The 20,134-nt window shown below is 43.7% G+C and overlaps 1 long non-coding RNA gene across 2 annotated transcripts in view; it reads right to left on the reverse strand.

Annotated features, from left to right (window-relative positions):
- Positions 1-19,347, reverse strand: part of LOC138720665 (uncharacterized) — a 32,024-nt gene extending 12,677 nt beyond the window's left edge. For both annotated transcript variants that reach the window (XR_011337452.1, XR_011337453.1), the window contains exons 1-3: positions 19,221-19,347; positions 17,982-18,043; positions 3,389-3,496 (exon numbers count right to left, since the gene is read on the reverse strand). This is a non-coding gene — a long non-coding RNA (uncharacterized lncRNA). The remainder of the gene's footprint in view (positions 1-3,388; positions 3,497-17,981; positions 18,044-19,220) is intronic.
- Between the last annotated feature and the right edge of the window lie 787 nt (positions 19,348-20,134).

Consider the following 20,134-nt stretch of genomic DNA (forward strand, 5'->3'; position numbering starts at 1 on the left):
CATTCCAGTGAAGTTTTTCCCATCAATATGTCCCTTTTCCTCGCCATGGGGAAGCTGAACTCTCATTCAAAGGACTTGCCGCAGGGGCTCTCAGAGGTGACGTTTCACTGACATGAAGTGGTGTTTCTGGATCTGGCCACACTACCTCAAGAGACCATGGGAATGGGCAGACTGATCAGGACAAGAGGAATACGCTTTTTCTATTATGTTTCACCTGCATATTGAAAGGCAAAGAATTTAGATGCAGAGCTCAGATATGTCCCAGCTCCAGGAGTCACAGCTTACCATTTGTTCATGCCTGGAAACTGCTCAGCACAGGTGAGCTGAGCAGTTTAAGGTCCAGCCAGCAAGGATGAGGTATAGCAGGATCAAGCTTTGGCCAAGCACCTGCTGCTCTGCATCTCCCCTTGCCTCCCCTTATTCCATTGTTCCCCTTGCTGCTTGAAGAGATCCCTGCAGGTCCCATTTACATGCCTTAGCCTTTCTTATGCTGCTTTGGGAATTTCCCCTTTTGCAAAGAAATGATAACAGGAGGCACATACAGCCATTATCACCATTTACCACCCTCTACAATGGATAGAAACTGATCTTTGTAGTGGATTATGGTTTTAAAAGCTACTGTGCTTTCAGTTAATTCCTGGATTTTAGCTGCCTGAGTCATTGATGACTTGACTGTTCTGATTTTAGTGGCTTTTATTTTGTCTTTCTTAGAATGCCATTGCCCAGTGGTATCCAGTATACCTTCTAAAGGGGCAAAATATGAAAGAGTTGCTATATCTTGCCGTCATGGTAGGGAAAGAGGATTTGTTTTGTTTTGATGAGTAGTCTAAGTATTTTTTTATCAGAATTTGGCATTTTGAATGCAGAAAGGGCTGCCTTTGAACTCCAGTTAACCACTGAGAAATGGCACTTCTGCTTTATGTCACTGAGGCATCATCTTCTACAGCTTTCTAATAAGGCTTGGATCTGACCTAGTGTGAAATTGCAATGTCAGAACAAGTTGACTGGTTTCAAGTAGGTTTCTTATGTAACTGTTTTCCTTAGTTTAAAAACAACAGCTAAACTGATATTTTAGTAATTTTACTTTTCTCTTTGAGCTTCTTGTGATTATAAAAGTTAACTGTAGTATAGTCATGGGAGTACAATTACACAAAGCTGTATTTCCAGAAGCGGCTGAGGACAATAGAAGCTGAAAATTGTCAGCAACTTTGACAATGAAAATCAAAGCTTCAGGAAAGGCACACAAATACCGAAACTTCCAGAATAAGAGGTTATTCAGAAAAGAGCTCTATCCCAATAATTTTCTCCAGGGCACATGCAGGCTGACCCCACAGGCAAATCAGATCTCCTGACAGTCAGCAGCACTCCAGTTTCAAGGTAAGAGTTTCTTTCATACTATGGTGCCTGAAATGGAATTGAGTTTCCTCTAAGCTTTATGCTTGATGGAGTGAAATAATGTCCTAGTTGTTGAAAGATTGGCTATTGGCCATAGTAACTTTAAAAAAAAAATTAAAAAGGGTCTGAATTATAAAACGTACAGCAAAGCTTATACTCAGCTGTCTCTAATGTCACCAGACAGTGTTAACTGTGGTTCTGCCTTTAAATATCAGCTTGTATCCAGCACCCTCAAAGCAATAACCCCCTCAGAGAGCCCATTTTTTCAGCAGGATCACTCTGCTGGGTAAAATGTAGAAAGAACAATACTTCGGCAGAAATAAAAGGCCAAACTGCTGTGGTTGCATCTCTTGAAAAAAGAAAAGCCCACACTGAAAGAACAAGGGCTGCCTTGGACTGTTTGGACAGCCAATACCATACTGATCGCACAAGGCAAAGACAGGGTGTAATTCTGCCATCAACTACCCAGTGTAATAGATTACAGTGGCAATCACCCATTTAAACTGTACTCTGTTTTCCATCAGGATAAATATCGCAATTGCTTCATTTTTGAGAAAATAACAACTTTTATTCGTTATTTGGTTTAGTAAATAAATATTGCACACCATGTATATGCATATGGAATGTTTCATCAACTCGTCATAAGCCCTTTGAACCTGGTTATCTCTTCATCTTTTGTGTACAGTAAGTCTTATATCTAATGACCGTCACACTTTAGGTGAATGTTAAATATCAAATGCCCAGGCCATAATGAACAGTGACACAGGCACCCATGTACCCATTTATGCACAGAAAGTCCCATCACCCATTCACACTGGCTTGCCAAGCCTCAGAAACCAGAGTGAGGCTGTTGACATTGCTGGCAGGTGCCTCCTGTACATCAGCATCGCTGCTTTGCCAGGCTGGCCTGGTATTATGGGGAGCTTGGGATCCCCTGCCCAGCAAGGCAGAAACTCACACACACACTTGCTCAACCCCTTTTACAATTGCTATGCAAATTATTTCTCACCTCACCAGAGCTTTGTGGGAGTTTTAACATGCTTCACAGCTTTAGTAGTCTTTGCACATTAGGAATGAACAATCTTCACCTGGAAGTATAAAGCCTGGGAGTCAGTGTCTTTGGATTTTCTTTTACATTTTCAGGCTCATTCTTCACAGGAAAAGTGAATGACCTGCACACTCATTTCCCTCTTTCATTTCCCTCAGCACAGGTTGCTCTTTGTCCTGTCTAAGCTAGAAACAGAATCAGCAAACATGCTGAAGAAAGTTCCATCGCTGTTTCTCTAATCCAACCAAGCAGAGATTCATCCTGCTGAGAACTTCTTTAGCCAAACCGCTTCAGACCTGTGCCGAATGCACCAGCCGCTCTCAGACAAAGCAGGAAGCTCTTCAATGCCAACACTGTCGAAGTACAGTCTGCCACACATTTGCATCCTTCATGCCTGCAATTTCCCTCGTGTCCCATCCTTGACCCTTCACTGCCTTTTCCACACCCATCCCCTTCATGCCTGCAGGGGCAAGTCCCGGCAAGGGCAGGCCGGAGAGGACCAAGGCTGAGTAATTGCTGCTTACCCGCCAGCGGTAGGTTCATGAGCAGGTGCATATGTGTGTCTTTCCTCTGTCCATATGTCAGTGTCACGAGTTATCCTTCACACCTCTGAAACCTCTGCTTCCTCTCAGATTTATTTAAAATCTGGGTATGGATGTAAAAGCTGTGAGTGTTTGCATGTGAGGGGCAGGGAGGGAGGGTAGGGTTGCAGACACATAGTTGTGTAAGCATAATTCACTAGGGAAAATAGGCTAAAACCAATAAAGCTACATCATCACCTTCTTTCACAATGCTTCAGAAGAACTGGAGTGGCACTTATAGCTGTGCTGAATCCCTGCTAAATCCAAAGTGAAGTAGGTGAGGATGGAAAAGTAATCTCAGTGTCTTGCTCACTCTGCCAGTCAACACTGGACCTTTGCTGGACCCACTCACATCTCCACTTACGTGCAGGTTGCAGCATGGAGGCTGAGTGAAGTCCTCACTGCTCTGTTCTGGGTTAGCATGCAGACACCTTGTTAAAGCCTCCTCTCAGCTGAAAGGTTCCCCAGCTTCCTGAAAAGGGAAGAAAACCACAATGAGCTGCTGAGGCTGTATCTGTCAGTGCAACAGGCAGTGGCCTAAACACACCAAGTGCTGAATCACTGTAAAACACTGTGAAGTAGGGTGTACATATGGACTAAGCAGCACCTTCTTCAGCACAGCTTGCAGAAAGAGAAGAGAGAGGCTTTGGCCATGGGGACCTGGCACAGCCCTATAGGACAAAGCGCTTGGTTGAAAATAAACCTAGAGGGTAATGGCCAATGGCACTGTAGGCAGTCAGAGGTGGGAGTTAAACTCTCAGTGAGTGATGAGCAGGAAAGAAAGGACATTTGTTTCTCTGCTCCCATTTTCTAACACCTTCCCATATGTGAAACTGCCCTGGCAATGCTGAAGGGAATGGGAGCGGGGCTGCGGCTGAGCTGCTCCAGCACCAGCCGCAGCACTTGTGCTTCAGGACTTTGTTTTTCTTGTTGAGTATTTGCTGTACCTAAGATGGGTAGAAAATTTTAGGACATTACAGCTAATTCCTTTTCTGAAGCTATTTTTTTTCTGTGGAGACACTCAACTGGTCCCATCCCCTTAGTGGTAAGGGATGCTGCTGCAGCAGAGGCACTTATGTCCCTTGTTAATATTCACCCCCTGGGAATGTCTGTCTGCTGGATTGTTTGGTGCAAAGGAACTGAACACCGTGCTGGGTGTCTTGTGCTCCACAGGACCTGGAGGAAAACAGAGCAGATGCTTTCTGGGAAAGATAGGAAGAAGAGGCTGACAATTGATGTGGTGCAAAGCTGTGAAGGATGCAATAAAAAGGAATCAACATTTTTTATGAAAGATCCATGTTCCAATGCCTAAACAGGCTTTATAGTCAAGAAAAAGCCACATTTACACTGGAGCAGGAAACAGCGAGTGCGTACTTTTATTATCTTATTAACACCCTCCCCCCACTTCCTGGGATCATTTGAGTCCAAGTCTGGCAGCATGGTACAATAATGTTCCCAGCAGAAACAGCTGGTATGGACATGGGATATTGTTTGAAATGGCCTGAGACACGTCTTCACCAGGTGGCATTTATCAGCTGTATGCAAACCTCATGCTTGAGTAAGGAGGTCTAAGAAAGGGTATATATAAAAAAAAAAAAAAAAAGCAAAGTACAATTTATCAAAGAGAGGATTTGTAGCTTAAACCTCCTTTTTGGTATAGGCAAAATGGGAGGGAGACATAAACAGCCCTGTTAAGTTAGTCTGTTTGCTTTAAACCAAGGTAATGAGGCATGCAGGTGCTTTGACAAGGAGCCAGAAACTGCATTTTGCCACCAATTTGACTTCTACCTTTTTTGTCTCTCTTAAGCTGACAGTAAATTCCTCACAGTCCACTGAGCATATCAAAATGGAGCTCAGGCTAAGTCTAATGCATGGTTAATTGGGGATATAACCTCTTAAAGTACTACTAGGAAAATAATTCACTTAATTAAATATTACCAGTCGTGGAAACCACCCTCTAGGCAAATTGCACCACATCTTCCCACTTTGCACAGGCAAAATGTAGAATGCATATGTTCATTTGTTTCCCGCACACAACGTTCCCAACACCCATTCCTTCTCCACTGTTTTCCTAGGGCTACTTCTTCAACAAGAGGGAAGATTACTCTAATGCTTGGGTCAGAGGAGTAGTAGAGTGAGCTCCTGGCTCTGCTGCACACTTGCTTTGCAGCCCTGGGCAAATTTCTTAACCACTCTTTGTGATAGCTTCTGCATCTATATGGCCCTGACACAAGCAGTGTCCTTCCACCCCATCACTGCTCATTGATTAAGTGTCCACAGAGCAGCTTAGACCTCCTTTGGCAGGAATTGTCAGACAGAAGAGGATTAAGAGTTTGTTCAGGCCAGTCTGTTCGTTGGATTGTTCACCTCTAGGCACAACAGAAAAAAACTGCCTTTGGGGAACTCCGAGTAGCATGACCTCATCACCTATCAAAGGTGCCTGACCATACCAGGGAGCCACCGGTGGCCTGCATTGGCAGAGTCCATGTAGGAGAACAGAAGTAAACAGGAAAATAGGCCCCATCATTTTGTACAAATTTGCCTGACACTTTAGAGCAACTCATCATGAAAGAAAAACTGTGTTTTGTACAGAGACAAGCCTCCAGTTAGGAAAGCAGCAAATCTTAAAATCTCTTGGAGGAGTACTTTTTTCTTGCAGATGTAGTATCATCACAACCAGTGTCACCACTGGGCTTTACATACCTTGGGTAAGATAAACACAATGTTTCTACTGAAGAACAAAGTGTGTTACTGATCTTTCAACAACCACCTCTAACTAACTTGCAGTACTTGCCCTGAAGTAGATAGGCTCCTTATATCCACAAGGTGCCCTGCAGCGAAAAGATTGAATCAAAACATACCTGTGTCTTTGTGCACAGTAGCTGCTCAGTGGACAACCTGTAACAGGTCCCCAAGCAGTTCCTAGTGCCTGAGTTCATTCATATCTGAATTTATCCTACATGAAAATTAGTCTGGAATAACCACTGCAAAATTCATCTTTAACAGCCCTCAGAAATAATAAGCCCTCAGAAAGACAATGTTCTGCTGTCTGAGTGAAGCAGTAATTATTTGATTATATGGAACACTGCAGTTCCTTTCATGTGCAGCTATTAGGGGTTGTCATACCTGTGCCTGTTTCTGAGTGAATTTTAGGTACATGCTGCCTCCATAAGGGAAGACGTCATTTGGCAGGTCATGTGAAGTGGGTTGGTGGGACCCAGCCCAGGTCATAGTGGAGAGATGCCAACATCACAGAGTGCTCCCAAGGGTCCATCCTGCAGGAAAGGTCATAGTCTAAATGGCTGGCGCCCCCACGCACTTTAAAGAAAATCCTCATTAAAGAGGTTTATGTAATATCTGCACAGATGCCTTTGGTCTCTGGCCTTGTCAGCGTGGTACCTTTCACTGGCAATAAGCTTGAGCTATTTTTAGGATTCACTGGGGAAACAAACCTTCCAGTGGTCTTGTTGCTTAATTGCTCTCAATTGTAAAACGGCTAACAGCTAAAAAGGACTTTGGAGTGTTGCTTACAGAGCTCTGTAATGGTTTCCTGCTTTTTCTTTCTATTTGCAGTCCATTTTATGTTGTTCTACCTTTCGTGGACTGCCTAAGAGGAGCTGTGTTGTGCACTTTTAACAGCTGATTCTGGGAAATGTCAGTTATGCTGTTCTTCTGTTAGTAATGCATTTCTTGAACAGCTTAAAAATAGCACAATATGAAACAGTTCCATCTTCTCTCTTTTGGAGAAGAACTGAGGGGGAGTTAACTCTTCTGGTTTGCTGGAGCAAGAAGTCTTACAACATTTAGATACTCTGGGGCTGGAGCAAGCAAGTGGTGCCAGCAGAGGCAGTATGAGGAGAGTGCCTGGTCAGACCCTGAGCTAAAGGAAGACTTTGCTATTGTCAGAGCTGTTGACAGTCCTCGCATATGCAGCAGCTGTGTCAGTGCAGGACACAGCAGGACTGGGCATCCAAATACTGACCTGTCTTTCTGATGCTTTTACAGATTGCTCAGAGGGCTTCCTAGCTAACACTGATAAGGTTGGTGTTGCTTATCATGCCAAAGCTCCTCTCTGTGAATTGCTCCAACACACGCTAACCCTAGAGTCTAAATCTAAGCTGGGAACTATCTCTTCCCAACATTCACATCACTCCTATAGCACCATCCTATTTTTTAAACCTCGTTAACCTCATCACTGGCTCCTCGTTCTGTACCTTGTGCTCCTTGGTGTCTCCTTCCTCACCTGTTCAGGTTCTTGTTAATCTCCCCTCCAATTTTGTCTTGACCTTACAGCATCCTTTTCCCTTGTTTGTGGTCCTCCCCCCACAGCTTGTTCATTTTGGTTCCTCTGTCTCTGACACTTCTTCCAAGGGCACCTTCTCCTACACTCCCCATCTGAAGGCTGCTTGGAAGAGCAGTCCCTGACAATCATCTACAGTGCCATCCTAGAGAGCTGTATGGCAACAGCATGCTGTGATAAACCTGTATTTGCCTGCATTAGAGACAGCCAGAAAGCAGAAGGAAAAGCAAGATCATTTTGTCACACATGCAGTAGAAGCATATACTCACCAGACACATCTTCCCCTAGCAGTTTGCACTTGCCATGCACTTTTCCTCTAGTCTATGGCCCCTTTGGGACTACTCTGTTAACCACAAGATTGAGAAATACTATTTGACCCACAAAATGCAGCATCCTCTTTTAAATGACAATTAAATTTTCCCCGGTGCCCATGGGGAGCTTAGAAACATTCAAATAACAACTAGTAAATGCTCTTGGTCTGCTTGTCTAAGCATCTCCAACATGCTGGCATGGTTACTCAGATTTTTTCCCTGGTGGTTTTCCATGGACACTTGTCTCCTTCAAACTTCCCCTGCCAAGTGCAGCTCCTTCCAGCTTTATCTCCCCCTCAGCGTGACACAGGTTTTCTAGGTGCAAGCGGTCAATGCAACTACACAAATGCAACTTGCCCACATCATCCAGAGTTGGAGGAACAATAGAGGTAAGAGTTTACTGGCACATGCTGGTAGTTGAGGGGTCAAGAGGAGAAACAGTGATGCAGTTAACTACAAATAACTTGTCCCGTTTCTGGCTGAGGTTTAGTGCTGCCTTTGCTCTGTGCTGCAGGGCCACACAGGAGAGCATTTGCTTTGGAGCCTGCTCCATTAAAATGAATACAAATCATAGAACGGTTTGGTTTGGAAGGGACCTTAAAGATCACCTCATTCCAAACCCCCTGCCACAGGCAGGGACACCTCCCTCTAGACCAGGCTGCCCAAGGCCCCATCTGACCTGTCTTTGAACAACTCCGGGGATGGTGCATCCACAGCTTCCCTGGGCAGCCTGTGCCAGTGCCTCACCATCCTCATTGTGAAGAATTTCTTCCTAATGTCCAAACTAAAGTCATTCCCCTTCCCCTATCACTACAACTCCTCTCAAAAAAAAATCCCTTCTTGGCTTTCCTGTAGGCCCCCTTCAGGTGCTGGAAGGCTGCTATAAGGTCTCCTCAGAGCCTTCTCTTCTCCAGGCTGAACAATCCCAACTCTCTAGGCCTGTCCTCCTATGGGAGGTGCTCCAACCTTCTGATCACCTTTGTGGCCCTCCTCTGGATCCATTCAAACTGTACCATATCCTTATGTTGGGGATTCCAGAACCAGACACAATACTCCAGATGGGGTCTCACAAGAGCAGAGTAGAGGGGGAGAACTGCCTCACTCAACCTGCTGGTCACACTTCTTTTGATGCAGCCCAGGATATGACTGGCCTTCTGGGCTGTGAGTGCACAAATATCCCCACTAGCCTCATGAGTCTGGGGCTGTGGGACATCTCTTTTATGTTAGGTATCTAGAGGCACATCAGGGCTTCAAACTGCTTCCAGAACGGTGCTGTCTTGTTTTGTTTCCTTCCTTTTCTTATAGGCAACTATTCCTTGCGGTGGGTCACCCTTGCTTTCTCTGCCTGCCCATAACTGCTTTAAAGCACTGATTAGATAGTTGTAAATCACAAGGGATCTATGGTATTTTGAATAAGTCTGAACTTTGGCATTATACCTGAAGCCTTGAATGCACTTTCCAGCAAATCCGCTCGTTATCAGTTTCTGTTTATTCAGCAGTGATGTCATATCAAACTTTCTGGAGCACTCTGATGGAGTCTTAAGTTTATTAAAAAAGTCTGGATGGCAGAGCCAAGTTTAGCTGCAGCCAAGTTATTCAGCGAGACAGTAAGCTGGGTAGCAGAGCAGAAGAATAACTCTTGCCTCTGTGCTGACGTCTGGCTTGGAAGCCTGCGTCTGCTCTGCCTGTAAATGCTGCCACGTGCAAGTGTCTGTCCTGAACAGGAATTATCCACATCCACAGGGACACAGGGTTTCATCCTTAGCTCATTTGAAGAAGACACTTGCATGTCTCCACTTGAAAATAACACTGGCTAAGATGCATTTTCCACCAAATAAAGGCCCTACTGGCATGAAGAGAAACAGTAATAAATTTTGCAATAAAATGTTTTCCAGTGGTAAAATACTAATTTGCTAATATTTCTCAGAAACAACTTAATTTTCATGGATTTTCAAACAACATGAAGGAAGTTTTCAAAGGCTGCTTGGCAAGCAGCATTGCATCGGTACCGTGCATGGATTTTCCAACGAGTTTTGTTGCTCCTCGAGATCCCACCAATATTTGCCACACTTCCACAGCTCTTCCCTGAAAAAGATGCAATAGCTGGGAAAGCAGGGCTTTTGTACTCCCTGATAAATAGTTTCCTGGGAGATACAGATTCACAAAGCCCTTTACAACTGCTGATGAAAACTGGCATGGTTCTTCTAACCTCTACCTCTCTTTACAGTTGAATATCTGCGCTCAAACTTCTCCAGTGCAACAGCAGAAATTGTGTCACATCGAAGCAGCAACTACCTCATGTCTGTGAAGCATGTTTCACCAGAGGCAAAAAAAAGGGAGGGACATCTGCAGTATGAATTTCCTGTGACTTCTGTTTCCTGGGCAATTCTGAATAGAGCATGTTCATTTAAGCACTGAAACAAAACCAAGAATGAGGGCTTCATACAAACAGTAAATGTCAAGTTTTGAGCAGCCCTTTGCATCTTCCCTGCCATGCTTGATGCTCCCTGCACAGCCAGGCTTGAGGCGGGAAGGTGTCTTCTCAATACAGCTGAAATGCTAGCTCTTCTCGGGGGCGTGGGGGAAGAATACAGAAAGGAGTAAAAGTGAAATATGTTTAATGACTTACTGTAATGCACTTAAAACAAACTCACCAGGACTAGTCGCAGCTGTGGCTTTCTTTGATTACTGTTTCATTGCCTCAGTAGCAGCAAGTTGTGTTGCTCTTGCAGGTTGAAGTATGTTTTTAAGTGCTTCATGCCTGTTCAGAATCCTGGTAGCCTTCCTAAGAGGCCAGGAGGGGACTGGTGGCTGCTATAGGGCCAGGATGCAGTGCCTGAGCTGGAAGACCTTTCAGAGGTTTGCTGCATATTCTTAGCCAAAGCATTCTGATGGTGCCTGCCAGGCTCTCAGGCAGTGTATTAGCAATAGTACAAGCTGCTTGACAGAGTGAAGTCTAGTGAAATTCAGTGTTTATAGAATGCAAGCAGAACACCCCAGGGCAGCATAAAATATTACCTTTTCTTCTTTGTATGTACTCACAGGAACAGTTAATGCTTGGTTTGGGTAGAACTGACGACTCTGCTGTTGTTCATAATTTCTCATGTCTAGGTTATTGTGGTTGCAAATCATTTGGCTTATTTCTCTTCTTTGCTGTTTCACAGATGGCAGTGTTTGTGAAGCATGACACCCTCGCAGGCATCTGGCTTAATGCAAGGCAGGAAGCTCAAGGACCTTTGGGGATGAAATGACCCTCACTATTAATTGACCTCTAATGTTCATGAACTGATGCACTGTGATTTGCACAAGCCTTCCTGGTACAAACTCTCTCTGCCTGGTTCTCTGAAGACTGTGCTGCTTCCAAGAGCAGCCTGCTGGTGATGGGCCAGCACACATAAGAGTGTAGTTTCATTGCTATGCTACTTAATGTTCTTGCCTCAGCTCCAGTTCAACCTCTTCCAGGATGAGGCTTTAATACACTTGAACTATAGCTAGACTAAGGCAGCGTGGAAAAAGCCCACCACTGTGAGTTTATGTGAAAGGAAACATGAAGAAGCTGCACTTCTCCACCTGATGTCCTGTTTTTTTCCGGGGGTGGATGGCTAACGGAGCCGAGCAGCTCCTGCAGCTGCAGCAGGAGGGTGTTTCCAGCCCCAAGACACACTGAATCAGTCAATGTACTGTTCTCCTCTGCTGCATTATTAGCAGTTAAAAACAAAGAAAACACAACGTCTTCCCCAAACATCTGCCTCATTTGCCTTCCTCTCAGCATAGCAACAGCCCCCGACACAGACTAGCCCTCATTACAGAAGCTCGGGGGGAGCGTAGGTCAAATTATTCTCGCATAACGAGCTGCAACCCTGTGATCTTTAATAGGATTATACTGGGGGAAAAGGACAGGACTCAGCCTTGTGATTACAGAGCAACTTATGATTCATGGACATCAGTGTACTATCTGGGAACATCCTGGACACTGCCACCTCCTCCTCCTCCTATTAAGATCTCTTTGTTCAGAGACATGGGGTTTGTTCAGCTGTTCCTGACTTCAGTTCCTGACCCCACGCAGCCAGCACTGTACAGCTGCTGAGGGCCAGCCCGAGTCCGGAGTGGGATGCAGCAGCCCAGAGAGCAACAGAGATGACCAGACATGCTCTTCTGGGGTTTGTGCCTTGGGGTTGACTGGCTTTTGGACTAAATTGTAGTACGATTCCATCTTATATCCTCCTGTCTTTATAAAATGCAGCTCCTTGCTGCCTTACAGCTCATCCCTGAGAGTGCTTTGGAGACAACTCGCAGGCTGACATGCACTGCAGCACCGAAGATTCAGAGGCAAACTTGGGAACAATGCCTCCTCTCTCCTTCATGCAACTTTTTTTGGTGAAACTTACAGTACCTTTTCTATCTTTGAGGCCCCCTTAGTCAAATTTGGTTGAAATTGGCTAACAGGCTTGACAAAATGGATAGTCCAAGAGATCACATGAAACTTCCTACCAAAGGAAACAGGTCTAAAACATACTGAAAACTAGGTGAGGGGGTGTAATGTGTCAGGAAGAAGGGCATATTACAGGACAGAGCCAGAGGGTATGCAGAGGCACATGCCCCTCTCCCAGGAGCATCCTTCTGGACCTCTCTTACAGCCAAATAACCCATTCCCACCCTGAGTTAAAAGCTCTTTCCTCCATGTATGACAGCCCTGTACTGAAGGGTACAAAACTGAATCATGCATTTGCCACCTCCTACTATCACTAATGCACTGTACACCACTTAGGAAAGAAAGTTTGGAGTTTCTAAAAATAGAGTGAAATAAAATATCGTGTCATCTGCCTGAAAATTCAGCAGCCCACAGGTTCTCCCACACATGCTGCTGCTAAGGTACCACGCCAGTACTTTGGGCAGTCCTCTGGCTGATCCTTCAGTAGCAGATTAGATTCAAGCTCTCACTCCAGAGCAGAGCCGTGCTTCAGAGACAAGCGTTTACATCAGCAGCATTTACCAGGGGCAGTGGTCCTCTCTGTACTGGTGTGAAGCTTGTGTGGGTTCAGGACAGAAAAGTGCTGCCAGCAATTTATTCAATACAGCCTTCAGTTTTCTTCTGCAAGAATGCGATGATCTGGCTGCAATCAAGCCTGAATATAAGTCACTTTCTCCTCAATTTAGCCCACACTTCCACTGCAAAACATGAAAGCTGGTAAATAAAATTTCTAATATAACCTAGTAGGGAGAAGAGTTTCTCCAGAAAGTATCCATTTATATAATCTCTGCAGTGCTCTGATACCATGGAAATCATTAAAGAATAACACCTTGGCAAGCCTGTTGCATTGCAGCTTTATGTATCATTCACTATTTGTTACCAAGATTAAACCTCTTTTGGGATTTCTGCCCCCCGACTTGCTCCAGTAAGTAGCTATATCTTGGGATCAGATTGCATTTTCCACAAATTTCACTATGTTATTTCTAGCTATTTTTCCTTTCTCTGAGCCCACAGCTCCTCCCTGTCCAATACTCCACAGTAAGAGCAGCCAGGTAATGCTTATTGCTCCACCTGGCTCCTGCAAAGGAATATTTTTCAATATAGATTGCAGACTATTTAACATTGCATGTCTTGGCACCACTCCATAATTCTCTTGTGCACTCCACTGATATCTTGCCACAGTCTGCCCTTTACTAGCAATGCTTTGGGCAGTTTTTAAAATTGCTAAGTCTCTGTCAGAGCCAAGGCAATTTGAATGATTTTTGAGGAACTCTTTTGAAATGTTCCAAATATATTCCACCTTACCACATGCCCTCTGAATCTACTAAGCTTATGAGTAGATACATTTAAAATTCATTTTTCTGAATACATTTGTTAGACTGCTTATCTCATATACTGAGGAAACTGCCTTTTAGACAAGCTCCTCTTACTGGGAAGTCTGAAGACTGAAGTCCAACACAGTTTAGTTCACATCCAGCCCCTGTGGTGATTCACTAACTAAAAGCGATTTCACCTCTGTTTGCAAATTTAATGCTGCCTTCTGATGGGTCACAGGCTTGTTAAAGACTCCTGTCTTCTGCTTATTCTATATAATCAATTGTGATTGCAAGTTCCAAACCTTGATCCTCCACTTTCCTGAGTCCTGCAAGAACTCCAGTTTCTCCCTGGCCCTGGTGATTGCCGTGGAACTCATGGTAGCTCAAGTCAGGCAGATGAACAGCATCCAGAGGACCTGCCTTAGGGAATAAAGACTAGGCTACAGCTTTACATGGGTGGTCTACTAACATATTTATCTGATGCCAGTGAAGACACATCCTTTTCTTTAAGCACTTGGGACATTAGGAAAAAGCTTTGGACTGTCTGTAAATATGTACAAAACATTAATTGTTCAGCGTTGCTTTAGATAGCTCTGTTATTCAGAGAGTAGTCCAATTAAAAAAGCTCTCCAGGTGTAAAAAACTATGAAAGAAATAGCCAAATAGAGAGGAATAACAGTATGGTTTAAACTCTTAACAGCCACATTACTGAAATGTGACAGACTATAGCCCTGGGTCTGGTGGCCCTTTGGCCATGGTAGATGCATGTTGAAGTGGCAACTGTACACCCTGTGAGGAGAGAAGGATGTGTCTACCTTGCACTTCCCAAGTGATATGTCTACCTAGCATGATCATGGTTTGCCAGGCATTCAGATATCCTAATTGGGAAGTGATAGAAAGACCCAGCGGATGGCAGAGGGGAAGAAATTTTTTTGGTAGAGAAGAGCAGATCACTAAATACTCAGATGCTGAACACAGAAAGAGTGAGCAGTTAGTGACAAAAGGAATGCATCACTGTGCAGACAGCACTTTTGATGTACCAGAATCACTTGCGGAAGATTACTTTTAAATATCCCAAGTCCTCTGTCTGTTCTTCCCTGACAGCAGTTTGAGGGATTCTGTTTGAATACAGCTTTGTAGGTATGGACCAATTCTCTCAGCCAGCTACTTCAGTGAACAGTCACTAGGACAGCTCCAGTCTCTACACCCCTGATGAGCTTCATACCTGCCCCTAGAAACCAGCCACATTCAGCACTACAGGGGCGTGTCCTTCAAGACATGCCAAAAGCATCTCCTTGCAGTATTTGCAATGATACATTGTGGCTTCTCAATAAAAAAGCAAACGAAATCTTTCATGCTGTAGGTGACTGTGAACACTAAATCATCTTGGCTATTAACCTTCTTACCTGTGAGTACTGCAAACATTTAAAGATCTGCATGGCTAAGCACTCCTTTCAATAGCTCGTGTAGCTGGAAGTTAGTGGAGAGGCATGGACGAATGAAACAGAATGCAGTGAATGACTGCAAAGAAGATCCAAATGGACTGCTAAAAGCAAAGTAGTTTTGTTTTTCAATTAAAATCAACATTTTAATGAGAAATTTATATACATGATGATTGAATATATTATTCCTTGAATGGAAGGAAATTGCCCTAGTTATGATGACATGATTTTTTTTTTCTTTTTTTCTGTTTTTTTTTTTTTTTTTGTAACAAAGAGCGAATCAATGAATAATGTTCACCACTCTGCCTATGAGGCAGGTTTGAAGATTTGCAGTGTTGCCTCCCAAGCCAGTGGCAAAAACTTTAATTGCTTGCAAGCAGAAAAAGACCAAGGCTCAAAGAGTTAATGCTTGTAGCACAATCAAGTGATGACAGAGAAGACCTGACAGGCTTTAAACACTACGAAGAGCAAGGAGCCACTTAGAAAAACAGACCAGGATAGAATTATCATTCAAGGGTAAATACAGGAAAGGAAAACTTAGAGTATCATGAAGGACTTTGAGGCAGTGAGATATGCAAAATTATCTCCCAAGAGTAAAGCGGCAGAAACTCCACAGCTTGGTACATTTAAAATTAAGTTGGACAAAGCGATAGGGAGTGAATACAAGATAACAGTTCTGCTTCAGCAGGAAGACAGGCTCAAGCTATTTTAATCTTCTTGGAGCTGGCTGTTAGTATGATCTTTACTTAGCAGGAAACAAAAAGTGTTCGCCCCATAGAATGTAAGAGTCACACCTGTGCCCACTACTAGCTCTGGCATTTTGCCAGACAGATTTATGAAGAATAGGAAAAACCAAGAGGGCTGAGACTGCTCTTCAACTCTGCTAAAGCAAGAGTTGAAGAGTTGCTAACACAATGCAAAAATCTAAAATAAAAATTGTGTGAGAGAGAAATCTAGAAGCAGATGGAAAAGAAAACAATAGGTTATATACACTTATATGGTGATCTAATTGGTTTACTGGATAACAGACAGTCGTTATAGCACTCTAACTGGAATTTACACCTATGAACTATTGCTGATATGCCCCTAGTGTGCCATGTAGAATCATAGAATCCTTTGGTTGGAAAAGACCTTTACATCGTTGAGTCCAAATGTACCTGTCCACTACCAAACCATATATCTGAGCACCTCATCTAACTGTATTTTAAATAACTCCAGGGATGGTGACTCAACTGCTTCTCTGGATAACCCATTCCAGTGCCTGATAAACCTTTCAGTGAAGAAATTTTTCCTAATATCTAATCTGAACCTCACCTGGTGCAACTCAAGGCCATTTCCTCTCATCCTATCACCCGTCACTTGGGAGAAGAGACCAGCACCCACCTCTCTACAACCTCCTTTCAGGTAGTTGTAGACAGCAATAAGGTCTCCCCTCAGCTTCTTTTCCTCTAGGCTAAACATCCCCGGTTCCCTCAGCTGCTCCTCATAACATTTGTATGCCAGCCCCTTCCCTGGATGCACTCCAGTGCCTTGATGTCCTTCTTATAATGGAGATGTGTTATCAATATTCTCTGGTCCCAGACTAAACTAGGTATTTTGTAAATGAGAGGCTGCAAAACAGTCTCTCTCCTGTGGCAACAGAGGCAGCAGGGCTGGGCTGTAATGGGCTCTATCACTGAGTTCCTGGACAAGCCAAAATCACTCCCTCTGTCTTCCCCAGAAGCAACCCTGATAACATGACTGGGAATAGGACTGTTTGCCAAGTGTGCTTCATCTTATATCTCGTGCTCAAATTCCTCTGCAGACAAGTTTCGTGCACAGAAACAGGGACTACAGCGAAGTGCAGTTAGTAAAAATCACAGCCTACCATGGTTAGAATTTAATATGACTATTTAAACTGCCAAAGGTTAAAACAGCTTCCTTGAAAAGAAGCTGAGCCAGGTATTGAATTACAAGCAGCCTTAACATGGTGGTGAACCAAGAAGTTGTGTGGGAGGCAGGGGTCAAGGGCAGCTCTCTGCAAACACCCTCTGCAGCATCTGAATTAAGGCACAGTGTAACACACCACGAATCTGTCTCTGTACCTGTTTGCAGGTTTGGTGGAGGGGCTTTAGGACCTCTCATCCAGCATTGCAAGAAAAAGAGACAACTCTTCAGAAAAAAAGAAATTATTATGAAAAAAAACCCTGCTATAACTCACAAAGGCAGCAGGCAGCTTTGAACTGGTACGTATCCTACATAATACAATCTACTCATTTAGTACATTTCCTTCAATGATAGCTGGGAACTATGAGGCCCAGTTGTGCAGCACCACACATCATCATACAGCCAAGCAGATACCGACAGATCTGACTTCAGCAAATTAAGCAACCCATTTACTGCTTGTTTCTGCTGCTACTGAGACTTAGACACAGCTAGCATATGAGGGGAGAGCAAAGACACAGCAAGGTAGATTTGTACTGCTGCAAGTGTCTGTTATCAGAGCAGAGAAGAGCACTGTTTAGTTACTAGTCCAGGTTTTGAGATCTTGGCCAGAGTCATCTTGAATCTGCGGGATAACTTCAGTCAGCAGCAGCTCCCAGGGAACACCTAGGCTTATAGCATTGCCAACTGTACACGTGAAGGACTGGCCAGGTGGAAATCAGGCCTAATAAATTTTATGCTTGGCAAATGTCACTATTAACAGTGATTGTGATTGATTTTTCCTCAATCCACATTTTCAAGTCTCAGGCTCACAGAAAAAAGAACCAGTCACACACACCATCCCCCCACTATGTATTTTTCTGGGAAAAGTCATGAGGTTAGAATAGGAAAAATGGAACAAAACTGAAACATTTCTCTGCTACAGGCCCTGGCCAAGCAGTGACAACTGTTGAAGGGTGGGAAAGGTTTCAGGCAGAAGGGACGCAGCCCAGTCTCATACTCCATTCAAAACTAGGAGCATTGGATAACACACTGTCAGCAAGAATCTTGTAGGGCATCCACAGGACAATCAATCAGAAATTAGAAAAGTAGACATAAAAACACCTGTTTCAATTTCCTAAAGTTCCACAGAACCATGCACAAGGAAAGCCAGCTGTCCTGGTGGAGGCAATTTTATCTATATCATGTCTGTACCTGTTGTCCTGGAAGACCATCTGGAAGTAGCTGGTACAATGTTCTCCATTGGGCTTCCATGGCTGAAAGGTTAGAAACACTTATTTGTCACATATATTGACATTCTTATTACCTCTGTCATTAATCTAATTACCTCTCTTGGCTAAGCTATTGCTTTCTTAAGCAGCTGACTGTACCCAATTAAGGAGTAAGCTGTCTGTATCAAATCACATAGATCAGACTTCCCTCCCTTCTCTCAGGAAAGGTGAATTTAAACAAAAGTTTCTGTTAAGTGAGGTTGGAGAGAAATTCACCCTGGCTTTTATCTTAATGGCTTTCTGAAAGTCACCTTTCGATTTAGATCCTCTTGTGATAATCAGGGGCTTCCCACTGACATAAAAAAGCTTTGGTAGCTCTTTTCATAATACCTGTCCCTTCAGGCAGTGCTCCAATTCAGGGAGCTTGAGTGTCTACAGAAAGAAAAGCAGTGCTTATCAAAAAGAGCACACAAACTTCATCCACTCTGAGCCTCATATATTATTCCCTGGTGAAAAGGATTTCCAACTCCTTTTTATGGAAGTGGAGCCTCATGAATACAGAAAACCCAGTGGATCAGTCTGTTAGTCATGCCATGTCCCCTAGCCTTCCTCTAGGATAATAGCAAGCCTCAATTAGGCACAAAAAGAATTAGTAAAATATCAGCACAACGATCAGACATCAGATATCTATGTGGGACTTGATAATGAAGCACAAAGAATTAATTTTTGTCTAGAAGGCTGTATCTGTTATGGATACATAGCATTGCAGTCCTGTCTGAAATGCCCTCTCTGTACCTTAACAAACTCTGCATTTAAATGCCTCTTAAAATTTATTCTATATCTGCCCCTTCTGCAATGAGAAAATTGAAGGTACTGGTTTGGGGTTTTTTTTCTTCAATATATGTATTTTAATATGGCTGCTACAAGACCCATTAAAAACTACACCCTCATTGAAGCAGCAGATCTCTTTCTTCACCCTGTCTTAACACTCATCTTCAACACCAGCTCCTGCTGTAACTTCTTAAAAATACAACAAGCAGCAAGGGAAAGCAGGCAGCAAATCTTCTCTTACCTCTTATCCAGCTTTCTGCCATTACTAAAACAAGTCTCCAGGGGTGGTTGTTTACCCTGAAGAGTTCAGTGAGGCGCACACACACACATTATTCCTGAAAGCAACGGTGTAATCATCATGGCTTCTCCTTATTTCTCGTCACAACCTCACCTGAGAGTGGTTGCTTTGATCATTGCTAGTGCTGTAGGCGATTAATCTATCAGTGTCTCCTTTTGGCAGCATTTTGAAGAATGCTGCGTTTGCAAGGCCCTTCTCCAGACATAAACTGATGTAGCTCAGTTGCAGTGTGATAGCCTGGCCTAATGCAAATAAAAAAGTAACTGCATGTTGAATTGAAGATCAAGCTGAATTGCAGTGTAATCCTCATCCAATACTGACACAGAAGCACAGGCACTGCCTAACAGGGTACAGACAGCCAAGAGCACAGAGATGCTGATTAAACAAATAAACCAGCCCTGATGAGCAGCGAAATGCCGAATGCTTCCATCAGCAGTTCACTTAAGCAAGCTTACAGGACAAGAGTAAACAGATGCCAGATGCCCCCCAGCGCAGTTCAATGATATCAGGAAAAATTCAGGTGATCGATGGGTAACCGAAGTTTTAAAAAAATCGATTTTACTTGCAACAATTTAGAGTGATAAATGAAGTACGCCTAACAGAAAAACTGGCCAGCAACACTGAGAATGTTGCATTTCTGCATGCTTTCTGAACATTTCAGTTCATCAGCAAGATTTTCATGAAGGTCAACACATTTGGCCAGGGAACAGTTTCCAAATTGGAGCAATTACTTTGGAAAAACTCAGGCTAGCATCCCCACCCATTCACAAATTCATCATTCTGTGGGAACTTTAAATTGGACAGGAGGCTAGATTATAAGCTTATGACAAAAACTCATTAGACCCTACCCTCAACGAGGAAAGAATTGCTCTCTGCCATTCCTGTACAAAGAAATGCATGGGGCAAAGCTGGCCTTGCAGCAGGGCAGCTGTACACTGCTGCTCTCACCTGGTGCCCCACAACTCTTGGGTTGCTTCATCCCAGGCTGTGCTAGTGCAGCTCCAGCT

This window comes from Phaenicophaeus curvirostris, chromosome 5, assembly GCF_032191515.1.
Source record: "Phaenicophaeus curvirostris isolate KB17595 chromosome 5, BPBGC_Pcur_1.0, whole genome shotgun sequence".
Taxonomy (NCBI): domain Eukaryota; kingdom Metazoa; phylum Chordata; class Aves; order Cuculiformes; family Cuculidae; genus Phaenicophaeus; species Phaenicophaeus curvirostris.